Here is a 13,812-nt window from a genome sequence, read left to right as displayed (position 1 = left end):
AGAGAGAGAGAGAGAGAGAGAGAGAGAGAGAGAGAGAGAGAGAGAGAGAGAGGGTGAGGAGGATCGTTCTCACGTAAAAAAAGTACCGGGCGTTAATTTTCGTTGCACGCGTTAATGCACGCAACCGTGTATCGGCTCTGTTTCGGATCGATCGTAATTACACCGATTATCCGTGGCGAGCGTGCATGTCCGGCCATTTTGAACATAAATTACGCTCGCGATCACCGCGATACGTCCCTGCATCTCGACGGGCAGAAATAAAAGAAATCGCGGCGAGTACGTGACCATCGTAAGGTTCTGCCCTTTTTACCGATACTTTCTCGACGTTTGCAACCGTACTCCTCCACCTCTTGGCCAACGGCCAATCATCATTTTTATTATCGCGGTTTGCACCACGCGACTGGATCCTACCACTCGCTTCGCTTAATAATATTTCGTTCATAGATTTTGATTATTTTCCATTTCGATAAATCGTGGAGGAAGTTCGACATTTATGATGTATTCGTCGCGAAAATGGATTGTAGAGGGGATTCCCTCGTTGTAGATACTTGACAAATTTTAATCTATTCAGAAGAAACATCGGTTTAATTCTGAAATAATACGTTTTTAATAAGTTTGTATATTTTTCTCGCGGCATTAAGATGTTGATAAGAAAATTCGAGAGAAGTGCAATTCTTGCTTTTATGAAACGAGAGAGTATATTTGGAGAAACACGGCGAAACTATTCGTTAGTCATAAAATTCTTCGTTATGCTATGTTACAAGGAAATTCATCTATTTTTATAGATGAGAGAAATATAAATAAATCTTTGCAATTTGTTTTGTTCCGTCTCACAAATATTATTACAATGAAATAATCTTTTTTTAATTGCTCTTATATACAATCCATTATATTACTGTAACAAAAACAGAATAATTATTATGTTCCTGGTTGTTGAGAGGAATTGTTTTTAAAAATTTCTCGATCTATCCGTGAGAGAAATTCTTCGTTCTCGAAAATAGAATTACCCGAAAGAAAGATCTATATAAGGAGTATATCGAAAGTGTGTCTGGGCGACGGTGAAACGGCTTTGTAAGAGGGAACGAAATTATTCGACGCGGTCGAAGGCATCGAAAAGACCTATTAAAGGTGTGCACGGGTGACACCTGTTGCTCCCACCGGGTCTCGAGCAAAATTTCGTCGGCTCCGGTTTTCGATGGATCTCGATGTCGCGCTGTCAATATTTCATCCGGATAATTGTAACCTGCCCAGGGTCTTCATAAACGCCATCCCGCGTGAATTATGGAGGTATATTGATAATAAGTTTGCGGCCCGGGTAGTAATAACCTGGCAATTTCGCGCTACCTCTCGCCTCCTGTTTCCTTCCATCTCACGTACGTAATGCCCTCCGTGTCTTGTGCTCGTCGTGTGCTCCACGCGAATAAAAACGCCTCGAGCCTTGCGCCGCGATTGTGTATCAGGGCCTCGCTTAGTTTCAAAAGTTATTTAATAAGAAGGAGCGGCTGCGTAACGGCTAGACGAAACTTTCGCCCGTGTACGAGTTTGGACAGCAGAGTTCTTTCTTTTTTTCTTTTTTTTTCCTCCTCCTCCCCTTCTCGCGATGAAAATGCTTCGCTCTCGGTACGAGAGATACACGGATTGATTAAAATTTCTTTCTTCTCGTTTATTGTCTTCAATTTAGTTTATTTATCTTTCTTCTTTTCGAGATAAACGAGATATCGAAACGATGAATGGTTAGGAAGATTGACGCGAGTTAGCGACGTGACGAGAATTATTTTTATTATGGAATGTGAAAGATGTGGAAAGGATGTGCAGGAGATATCGTAAGTGAGATGCTTTTTATAAATATTTACACGTACGAAGGCAAATTTCTCTTTTTTAGGTTTCTTTAATCGTGAAAGAAAAATGAAAGAACGAATTTGCATAAAGAGGTTGAACTTTTTTTGATCAAGCTTTGGAGAAGGATCTTATCTTCTCTTTTTTTTTTTTTTAAATTTAACACGAAACTCGAAGTTATATCGATATAAATTCGAATCGAAATTTTAGAAATATCGTTAATCGATGGCGTAATTAAAATTTATAGCAATTATGGCAAATAGGTATTTGCCAATTATTCTCAATGATTATCTCAATTCTAATTAACGTCAGGTATGATGAAAGAGGTGGAAAGAAGAAGGATTCGATTCGAATTTCGATACAACTTGGCAATATTTAATCTCTTGTTCGTTGGAAACTCGATTATTTCAAGCTAACTGAACATTATGCTGTTTCAGGCCAAGTCGAACGAACGGATCTCGACCACAAAGGATAGATCGATGTGCTTTATACTGTAATTTAGCGACAACCCTACCGACTACTGGTAATACTATTTGCAAACGATTTACAATTAGTGATTGGTAAAGATTAATTCGTAGAAACGATATTCGATAAGTAAATCGTTCAAAAACTATGTTAGTCAATGAACGTTCTATTTAATCGATTTTTCGTCAGATATTTCGTTTCAAAGAAATCAATTCCTTTTGATCGATTATGAACGATTATTCAATTGTTAAAAACGAATAAAAATTGTGAATATATAATAGAGAGATATTTGTGAAGTTTTTGATATAACAATATTGAAAATATTTTGAAATTTGTCACATTGATCTGCAAATTCTTAGAATTGATTATTCATTGTATTGATATTAGATGGATATGTACAATGGAAATTGCATAAAAAATTGATAAAATATCAATTTTTGGAAAAAAAGAAATAAAAAAGAAAAATATTGATGAAACAAATTTTGTTTAATAATAAATTTGATGATAGAAGAATGTTTAAGAGACGGGAGAAAGATGGCGCCACTAGTTCAATGTCGAACGTTCAACTCCACTTGTAACCCGAATCTGATGAAGAAAGTGTTAAAAAATAGGATGGAAAAAAATAACGTTAAATCAAATAAAATTTACAATGGATAAAAATAGAACGCACTAGAAAAATTAATTACAATGACAACTTGTAATTATTTCTTTTTTAATCTTAATCATTTTAATCCTTCCGACTTTCTCAAATCGATCGAAACACTCTTGAGATACGATAGATAATTAATCGTATTCTTCTGTGAATATTTTATGAAAAATTTTGAAAAATTCAATTTTCTTCGATTATATTAGTGTTAGTTTAATGAAAAGATAAATAATACTCGACTGCTATGCGAATGAGAATTTTCTGTCTTTTTTTTTTATATCGATTCGATCGCTTATTGTTCAATGCAGAAACAGAATCGAAACAAATATAATCAGAGAAAAAGCAGAAACACCGACTTCTAAGGATAAGCATGTATAGAAAAATAGAATTCTTTTCGCGAAACCGATCAAGTCAATTTAAAAAAATTAGTTCCATTAGATCATTACAAAAAAATCTCCAAAAAAATTATAAAGAAACAAAAATTTTAAATAAAAAAGAATTAAATCTAAAAAACATGAAATTAATTTTCGTGTTTAATAGAAGAAGAAGATAGAAAAGAAAGGGAATGCAAATGCGTTTGCACGATAAATAACCCTTTCAGAGGATTACAGAGACAGTTCACTATGTCTCGTGGAATGAAAAATCATCATTGCCCACCGTCCTACTTCTCTTCGATGCAGTTTCTTCCAAGTTCCCTCTTTCTCTCTTTCTCTCTCTCTCTTCGTTTGTCTCGTCTTTCGAAAACACTTTACAAGCCAGTAAAAAAAAGAAAAAAGAAAAAGCACCACTTTCATCCCTAACCATCCATACCTTTCTAAAATTTCCTCGCCAAAATTAGAATTCCTCCGAAAAAAAGAGAACGATCTGTTTAAACGGATCAAGGAATTCTAATGCTCCCCCGATCGAAACCACTTTCTTTTTCCCAACCAAGGAGAAATTCTTATCACGGGCCAGGGGTTGAACGAAACCACCCTGCAATTAAGAACGGGTGGCGGTCGTGGCAAATTAGCAGGGTCTAGGCGAGGCGCGTTAATTAATTATGCATACCTTCTTTCCCTTTTCGATCCTAACCCTCTTCCGTCTACACCCTCCCTCCCTACACGCCGCCTCCTCGTGATGGAACAGAGCGGTGCGGCGGGTAATTGGAAATCAATACTCGTATCCAACCCTCGAAACATTCTTGGCTTGACGAAAAAGCGATCGTGACCCCTCTTCAACCGCGAAGAAGCTCCCTCTTGCCAAGAAGGAGCTGAGCCTTACCTCGCCTTACCTACGAGCCCTCATTAACTCTTTTTTGCATCGCGCCATCCGATTTGCCCTGTTTCGCGCCGCTCTCAACCGAATTCCAACACCACTCCCTCCCCTCCCCTCTTGCACGCCACCTCTTTCGTGGAAAAGCAGCAGAGGCCGGTTTTTCGGATAGACGAAAGAAGGAAGGGAACGAAGAAAGGGGTTGAGGGATAGGGGGACAGGGAACGAATTTTTTATTTTTATCGACGTCATTTTTTCTCCAGGGCAAGTCTGGAAAATAGAATTCGTTCGTTCAAGAATGGAAATCCATGCCGTTCCCTTCTCGAAAACAGGAAAGGAAAATGGATGCGGCCGCGTATGAATTTTCCTATTTTCCTATTTTGCTCTTTCTTCTTTCGTTGAAGCAACGTTATCCTCGATTTTTTTACCGCCACTCGATTTCCTGGATCGGGCAATATCGTTCGTTTAATATGGCCCGTTTTTCCTCTGGCCCGAGGGAGAAAGTTTAATCGAGCCACGCCGGGGAAACTTGACCCCCTCGGCGTGTTTCGTTTCTTTACGATGTCCCGCTCTTATTGTATACCCGAAAGGAATTTGCGTCGTAAAAAATTAATATGAATAAGTTGCACAGATTTTTTTAAAAGCTCTCCCGCTTTTATGGCCCATTACTTTCTCGCTTTTACGAGCCGCTTACCTCTCCCCTTACCTCCACACACGTGGACCGTGTATCTTTATATGTTTAAATTTAGCGGGCCTCGTCGTGTAGCGACGTATAATATATTTCCTGTGATTTCCCCTTCAAAATTTTGACGCGATTCTTTAATAAGAATCCGCGGTAATAAAAGGCGAAGGATCGTTCGTTTTCAACGAAGAAAAATGCAAGTGGGTACAGTCGATAATTTTATTTTCGTCGTTTTCTTTATACGCCCGAGGCATTGATGTGAAATTTCATGAAGCAGAAAGAAAGAAAAAAAAAACACGTATAAGAAAATAATTGCGGGGAAGAAGAAGACCTTCAAGATTTTCCAGTATCTAGTTCAGCAGAGATCAATTTCTCTATTAAACATCGTTTCATCGTTGTACGAAGTTGTCGAGAATAAAGAGACGTTTCATCCTACGTTTATTATTACGTAAGAGGGAATTTGCACACCGTGGCATAAAATATAGCTCGTTGTTAATTCGAATAAATATACGAATATCCCCTTTCAACTTTTTAAATTAGTATCTCGTATAATGCATCACGTCAAAGTTATTATGCGTTCTCGACCGAAAATAAATTTAATAAGCTTTAAATTTTCACAGATTCAGTTTCAATGCATTGCGCTCGGAAATGGAGAATTCTACCGTAAGCAATACAGTAAATTTATTTCTTCCAAATCTTATCCAATCCATCCACAAAGGAAAGGCGCAAATTCGTCAAGATCGTTAACGCGTTATTTCTCTCAATCAACTCTTGAGACTTGATCGATTCGAAACTATCGACTACGTGAGTCGACACATCCAATCCAATCCGCATCGAGGAGAAATTGGACGTCGAATTCGAATTCACGCCGCGTCCTCGATGTCGAATGTCGGAGGCCCGAGTGCTGTCGACCGATGCTTTTCTGCTCTGGAATGAAAACCACGAGCCACGGGGAGAAGTGTCGTCACGTCGCGACGCCTAATGACGCCAGATTACGCGGCGATATGCGTGCGCGAAGATGCATGCGTCGCCGCTAGAAACTGGTCAATGCGTTTACCGATACGTGAATCGCATTCATACCGTTAACCATATTCGACGAGTATGTCAATTTGCGCCGTTGCATTGCGAACAACGTAATTCCCGCCTCTTGCCTTAAGAGGTACGACTTCGTTACGACATTTCAATCTGTGCATCGGTGTTGAACATTGTCAAAAGTATTAGGACACTTGCTTTTCGTTTTAAAAAAATTTTTCACGGATGAACAACGAGACGCGCGTCGAGGATCGATTGAATTACTTGTTAAATTGAAAATTGGCGAGTGGAAAATGGAAATGTTAAAAAATTCCATTTTTGTTTCTTCGTAAAAATGCGAATCACGTTCATGTGTCCAGAATATAAAATTCTATTTCTATTTACGTTCTGGACATTGTGTGGATATAATATTTTGATTCGTTTTAACTATCACGTTTTTCACTTTCAATCGGAATAACTGAAGATACGTTCACGTTGTATATCGAATAACAAAAAAATAAAACGTAAAGTTGTATATTCATAAATAGAATTCATAAGATCGTAAAGTTTGAGGAAAATAGCAAGCGTTTCAATTTTCTCGAGCAGCAGCAACGACAATAACAACAATAGTTTTTTAAATAATTTATTTTTAATACACAGTTTCAAGAATGATAATAATCGAAAAAAATTTTTCGATTATAGGATTCATGAATCATGCAAAATTGTAAATGTATTCCACCGCTTAAGAAATTCTATTCACGCTTTCGATTAAATTATTAATTAAGTGGCAAGGAAATTGGTATCGATTATTCCACGATAATTCATTCAACAGGGATCGAATGAATTTTCAAACAACAAGGAAGGAAAGGTAACAGTTTCCTTTGCTCGTTCGCGCGCTTTCATATGTTAACACGGCTCCTCGATATTATCCCGTCATTATGCAAATAAGTTGGAAACTTACCGATCTTTGCAACAAACTCGACACCTCCCATTGATTCGACGCATTCGAACGATTTCCCTCGATTTCCATTTTATCTTACGGCGAATTTGATTACGCGTCATTGTTAAACCACGGTCTCCCTCCCCATTCCCCCGAATTTCGTTTTTTTTTCTCGGCTAAAACCTTGCTCTAATAATAATTGGACGGATAACGGTGTTAAAAAGTTACTTAGCGTTAATAAGATTTTTCTGTTCCTAGCTAAGAAGGAGATGGCATTAGTCGGTAATTAGAAAATTGCCTCGTTGTTGAAGTTGAGAAAAATTGTCGGAGTAGGAAGGGGTAGATTGGATAGACATCGAGCCGAGATTGAGGGCAGATTTCGCGTTAATCGAGATTGGAGCTAAATTAAAATCGTTGGGATTCATTTATTTGCAAATGAACATTGTTCGATATAGAAAAGAATATTGCAATTTTTTAGGAAAGAATATTGCACGTTTTTAGGGAAATTGTAAAAAAGAGGAGTAGTGTATCGTAGAGGAAAAGCTGTGAGAGGTATTTAATTTATCAACATGATCTTCTTTTTTTTTTTACTTTTAGAGATATTTTTAGATACTGCTAGTATACTCGGATATCGTTTAAAAAAATAATTTTCAACAAAAATTTTCTCTAAATCTTCAAATATTCCTCATCTTCAAATTTCTTATCGACCCAATAATCTCATTTCTCTTTAATCATTCGACTAATTTTTTCACTCCTCGAAATGGAAGCCAAAGCTTCACGATTTAATAAAGAGGCATGAGAATACGGCGTGAACTTTCCTACCTACCTATGGTGAAATTTGGTAACTGCCAGTTAGATGGCTTCGTAATTAAAGTTATTAAAGTCTGGCAAGCACAGGGTCGCTGAAGAGGGATGGAGGGGAATGAATGGATTTGGAGAGGCGTAACGATCCCTGTCGGTCGGCGACGAAATTAATTATCGCCAAGAAAATATTTTTTAATAATTCTTTTCCCACCACGTTGCGAAATATCGAAATTTTCCAAACGTAAAACGAAAAATAAGAAATGGATTAAAAATTGTTGCGATTATATAACGCGATTGCGATTATTATGAATACTTAATTACGTTTCAAAGAATGTTTTATCTAATTATACACACTTTGTACTCACTATGATAACCTATAAAGGAATGTCGAAAATCGGTTTTCTTTGCCGTCATTCTCAATTCTCATTTTCTCTTTAATCGTTTTTTTTTTTTTTTTTATTAGAATCGAGGATGAAATTGGGAATTTTGTAAAATCCTTTTATACAACTAATTTTAAAAAAAACTTCATCAACTCATCTTATCGATCAATACTTATTATATGCGAAAAAAATAAATATACTTTTAAATTCTTTCTTTTTATATACTTATATAATTTTTAAAACTTTCTTTTAGTTTCTAAATTTGATAAAAATTGCGGTCGTTCCTCCAATATGTTTTCCATATTGCCCATGTGAATTATATTTCACGACATTTATCCTCAATAAAAACTTTACGAGGATAAACCGTATATAGAGAAGCAAGTATCCCAACTTACACTTTACATGCCTCTTTAAATCAACGCGAGAATCTCTCGAAATCTTGTCCACAGGCCACAGGGATTTTCGGGAAGCGAGACGTGGCGGATTCTCATCTTAAAAAAGTAGAACCGTCTTCCTCTTTTTCTCCCGACCGTTATTCACGATCGCGCACTGGAATTTTCTCCAGTAAATGGGCTTAAAAACGCAGGAACAGAGCGACGAAATGATAAAGGGACGAATTTCGGTTCGATTTCCGATTCACCTCGACGTCCGTATGAATGATTAACTTTCATTTCGTTTTCGACGAGAAATCGGCTTAGATTTCATAATTTAATAGAACGGACGAAGATTCGAGGAAATAGTGTGAAATTCGTAGGTTATTCGTAATTAAATTACGCTGCTGATAATTCTACGAGAAACAAAGGAGACGTTAATTCGACGAGGAAAAATTTCCTCTCGATCAGAGGATCGACATCAGAGGATAGGCACGAAAGGGGATGGTTTGTTTTCTTATTGGCTTCTCTTCTTTCCCCGATCGATATCTCTCTTGATGTACGTTATTTCCTGTTTGTCATTTGAATATCGACGGTGTATAACAATTACGTCCACCTTTTTTCGAGGAAATTTTTCGCGAATCCTATTTCACGAAGCCGATGAAGTATATAATCTCTTGCATGAATATAAGTGGCTGGAAGGAAATATCTACGTTAGTTTTTATTGCGGAAGAGGGGAAAGGAAGTAAAGAGAAGGGAGAGAAAAAAAAAATGAAATTTTAATAAAAGTGATCGATATTTCTCGTCGCTCCTAAAGGAAGTCACTTTTCGCGATTGTTTATAGTCGATGCGATTCGATTTGCTTGCCTCACTTTTTTAGTTTCAAATTTTTAATTCGAAATATACGAAGTTTGAATAATAAATTTTGTATATTTTTTTGAAACTTCGAAAAAAAGGGATTGAAAAATTCGAATCGCACAGTTTGTACAGCTTTCAATGATTTTTCGTTCGTGACTTACCTTGTTCATATCTGTATCCAACTTTCGATTTTTGTAATAATAAAGCATAGATTCGTCCAATCTCCTCCGCTAAAATCCTCTTGTTTATTCAAAATTCAGGTCACGATGTTGCGAGTGACCTATTCTCTCGTTTCTTGGAAATACGTAATAAAGGATTTTATTGCATTACTTAATTTATTCATGAATTTTATATATCATTTTTTTTCCTTTAACAAAACAACTTTTGGAAGTGTTTATTTTTACCGAGTTGGAAAAAATTCTTGATATCAATAAAAAATATCAAAAATGTCGTGTTCTTATTTTTTTTCTTATCTCGCTGTTAAAAAATTAAATTGTAAATATATATATATATATATATAAATGAAATACGTCTGTTAATCTTTTTTCCTCGAGATCAAATTAATTCCAAAGCGATTATATAACACTGGATTTAACTGGAATCGAGAGGGACCGTTGGGGATAATTAAAGCTGTCGTTATGTGATTTTTCATTCATTGGAAAGTCAATGGGTTTTTCCAAAGAAAATTTTCCCTCCTTTTCGCCCAGTTCCTTGCTATTTCCAGTTATCTCATTTTATTCGATGCTTATTTGAATCCACGCAATTCTCTTCGTCCCTCGAGAATTAATGGTGTCACCCTATTAAGGATTAAAAATTTTAGTCTCAAGTGTAATTTTCGTATCAAGTATACCATAATAAAATAAATATCGAGAACTGAAAATTTTAATCTTAAAATTGAATCAGGAAATGAAACAAAGCATCCATGGTGGACCAAGGAGTCGTGAAGAACGAAGATTCAGGAACGAGTCAGGATAAATTTTATAATTCATACATGACAAGATGGTAATTCACACAGGGAACACGCATGCGTATCGAGATATATTTACATTTTTCGCTGCATTTTCACGCTCGTTGTCGATCTCACTTTCTTTCCTTCCGATTTTCCGCTACCTCGAGTCTTACATTTGGTTCTTTGATTTCCATCGATACGATTAATTTCATCCGTAAACGCTGTACAAGATTAAAATTATATCTAAATGCGCGATCCGTGTTTGGTTATTTTTTTTTAATAATTATTACGCTTATACTAGTGTGTAATTTATGGATTTTCGATTCAATTCGCAAGTACAAGATAATTGGGGGATCGATGACATTTAAATCGTTATCTAAATCGGGGATAATAACGTTTTTGGTGTTTCACACGATTTTTTAAATCGCATATATCAATCAATCACACATATTTCTCTGCGTATGTTTTTACAACACTTGTAATATTCGTTCGTTGCTTTATGAATGTTAGGCGATCGTCGATACAAATTGGTAGTCTTCCCTTCACCATTTTTTATAATTTGTAAATATCGAAAAAACGAGGTCGTATAAAAGATTTAATTTCTTTTTTTTAATCGATTAAAACAATAGATGCAGAGATTGAAAAAATATATATATATATATCTTATAAATATTTATGATGAAACATGTATTTCATTTGGTATAAAAATACGCGTACGAGTAAACCGTATCGTCATCATGAATTTTAATTTTCCGTCGCACCAGAATTTCTCGTATCAAAATATTCATTAATCATTGTCACCGATTTATCGTTCCCCCGTATAATATCGTTTGTTAACAAAACCAAACTGGATATTTAGAAACGGAAAATTGTTTAAATATTTGCCTCGCCTATCTCTCTTTTTAAATTTATCTACCAAAAACTATAATTCCTACCGCAAATTTAAATATTCATTCTATCGCTAGTCCACCATCAATAGCTTATCCTTCCCCACGTACAGAAATCATATATATTGAATTCTATATTGAACATTGACGGTTTACGTGTGAGTCACGTTAGAGATAACATTAAGGATTAAGAAACAAAAAATATCTCAAAAATATTTATATTCCTATATCTTGTATACACAAAAAACTAATTCTTCCATACGTCCAATAGTTTCTGCACGACCATAATATACGGCATTTTCAAATTATCATAATCTTTCAATAATGTTAAACACTTTTCTCGTAAACTACAATTAATTTCAGAAAATAATTAATACCAGATCAAAATATCTCGCATCTAATTCGCAAACGATATCGGAATCAGCGCGACATCCTTCCATCTAAACGCACACTCGAATTTATTAATCACTATCACGAACAATGACCTATACTTTCTGCACTATAATATACGACATTTTCAAATTATATATAATAATCTTTCAATAATTTTAAACACTTTTCTCGTAAACTACAATTAATTTCAGAAAATAATTAATATCAGATCAAAATATCTCGCATCACTCGAATTTATTAATCACGAACAGTGACCTATACTTTCTGCACGACTATAATATACGGCATTTTCAAATTATATATAATAATCTTTCAATAATTTTAAACACTTTCTTCGCAAACTACAATTAATTTCAGAAAATAATTAATATCAGATCAAAATATCTCGCATCTAATTCGCAAACGATATCGGAATCAGCGCGACAGCGATCCTGATCAACTCTTTAAGCCGCAAATTTAAGAAAGGAACAAATTTTTAAAAGTATATTCTTTTAAAAATAACTTCCATCTGAACGCACACAACGAATTCGTCAATCACTGTCACGAACAGTGACCTATACTTTCTGCACGACTATAATATATGGCATTTTCAAATTATATATAATAATCTTTCAATAATTTTAAACACTTTCTTCGTAAACTACAATTAATTTCAGAAAATAATTAATACCAGATCAAAATATCTCGCATCTAATTTGCAAACGATATCGGAATCAGCGCGACATTCTTCCATCTAAACGCACACTCGAATTTATTAATCACGAACAGTGACCTATACTTTCTGCACGATTATAATATACGGCATTTTCAAATTATATATAATAATCTTTCAATAATTTTAAACACTTTATTCGCAAACTACAATTAATTTCAAAAAATAATTAATACCAGATCAAAATATCTCGCATCTAATTCGCAAACGATATCGAAATCAGCGCGACAGCGATCCTGATCAACTCTTTAAGCCGCAAATTTAAGAAAGGAACAAATTTTTAAAAGTATACTCTTTATAACTTCCATCTGAACGCACACAACGAATTCGTCAATCACTGTCACGAACAGTGACCTACACGCTTCTCGTACAGGTACGCAAACTCGTACGAAACCGCATCTCGAACCAGATTCCCTTCTATCGTCTCGTGTCTCTCGAAATCTCTCCAAGTCTTCGGTTGTCTGCGGTTAACCGCAACGGAAAGCTCACAAGTGTGAACCCTGTATAAAGGAATTTCGGGCATCCGTGGCTGGGCCACGGATGCACTCGAATTCCACCCAGGAGAAAATTCCTGAATCGCGTGCGGACACGAACGTGGCCAGAATCCGCGTAGGCAAGGAAAATACCATCGGCAAAGCATTGTTTCGACCGCGGCCGACCGTGCTATCCTACTCGACCATGAATTAATTATACGCAACCGGGTTTAATTGTTTAATTGCCGACCACCGACCACCAAATTATCCGGGCGGAGGAATCGTCGTTTTGTCCGCGATTCGCGCTACGGGGTGCTTCTTTCCGATTGGAGAAGAATTGTTATTGCGGCGCAGGGGCGAGTGGAGGAGGTAAGCCGAGGGGAGAATAGGGGAGAAACGATTCAGAAAGAATTACGTATACAGTTATATAATTATAACACGGACGTAGGAAGAAAATTTAAGGATCTTGATTAAGGAGAAAATTAATTGAGTTGTTCGAATAATTCAATTATGGTGGAAATTTGAGAAGAAGTTACTTTCTCGTTAATCTACGATGAAACGATTGAATCGTCACGAGAAAGGTATTAATTATTGAAGCTCTAACTTGTTAACTTCAAATTAATTACCGAGTCTTTTAGGAATTTCTACTGTTATTAACTACTGTTACTCACATCTTCGAGCACGTGGAAATATTCTGTTTTCCTCTGATTCTGTAACTTCGGGAACGAGAAAGATTCCTTTCTTCCTCGCTTGATTTAGAAATATTCTTCTTGAAATTTTCTTTCCCGTTCAGCTACACTCACGACACTAGCTTTCTCGTCGCGTGCCTAAGCGATAATAGCGTAACTAATAAACACGATTTCGATTCTGTGTTTACTTTCCCACAGCTATCATGTACGTTATACGTAGAATCCGTACACAACACGGATTATAACGCGCTAAATCTTCGCAATTCTTCGAATTTCTTATTCCACGTATCTATGTACATACGAGGAAAAAAGAAAAACAAAATAGAAGAAGATTTATCGAGAGATTCTCACCAATATTTACGTCGTCTTTTGGCCACGAGCATCGTAAAACTCGTCGTATGTGAAGAATATTTTTCGCAACTATCGAATGAACTTTATCCTAGTTCGAAGGGTACTTTGTCAAAG

The 13,812-nt window shown here is 35.9% G+C and overlaps 2 long non-coding RNA genes across 3 annotated transcripts in view; one reads left to right on the top strand and one right to left on the bottom strand.

The window, feature by feature from the left end:
* The window catches only part of LOC116185708, a 51,627-nt gene that overhangs the window by 36,193 nt on the left and 1,622 nt on the right, over nt 1-13,812 (top strand). Inside the window, exon 2 of one of the 2 annotated variants that reach the window (XR_004150588.1) lies at nt 2,274-2,696. This is a non-coding gene — a long non-coding RNA (uncharacterized LOC116185708). Of the gene's footprint in view, nt 1-2,273; nt 2,915-13,812 lie in introns of those variants that run through there. The other variant, XR_004150587.1, reaches the window with a different exon arrangement.
* LOC116185709 lies at nt 8,685-11,165 on the bottom strand. The gene is made up of 3 exons (XR_004150589.1): nt 10,291-11,165; nt 9,406-10,041; nt 8,685-9,081 (listed from the first exon to the last, which is right to left on the bottom strand). It is a non-coding gene; the product is annotated as an uncharacterized LOC116185709 (long non-coding RNA).

The sequence above is a fragment of the Apis dorsata genome, unplaced genomic scaffold (assembly GCF_000469605.1).
Source record: "Apis dorsata unplaced genomic scaffold, Apis dorsata 1.3 scaffold_256, whole genome shotgun sequence".
Classification (NCBI taxonomy): Eukaryota; Metazoa; Arthropoda; class Insecta; order Hymenoptera; family Apidae; genus Apis; species Apis dorsata.
The sequence above is the reverse complement of the archived record's forward strand: the minus strand, read 5'-3'. Positions and strand labels throughout refer to the sequence as shown.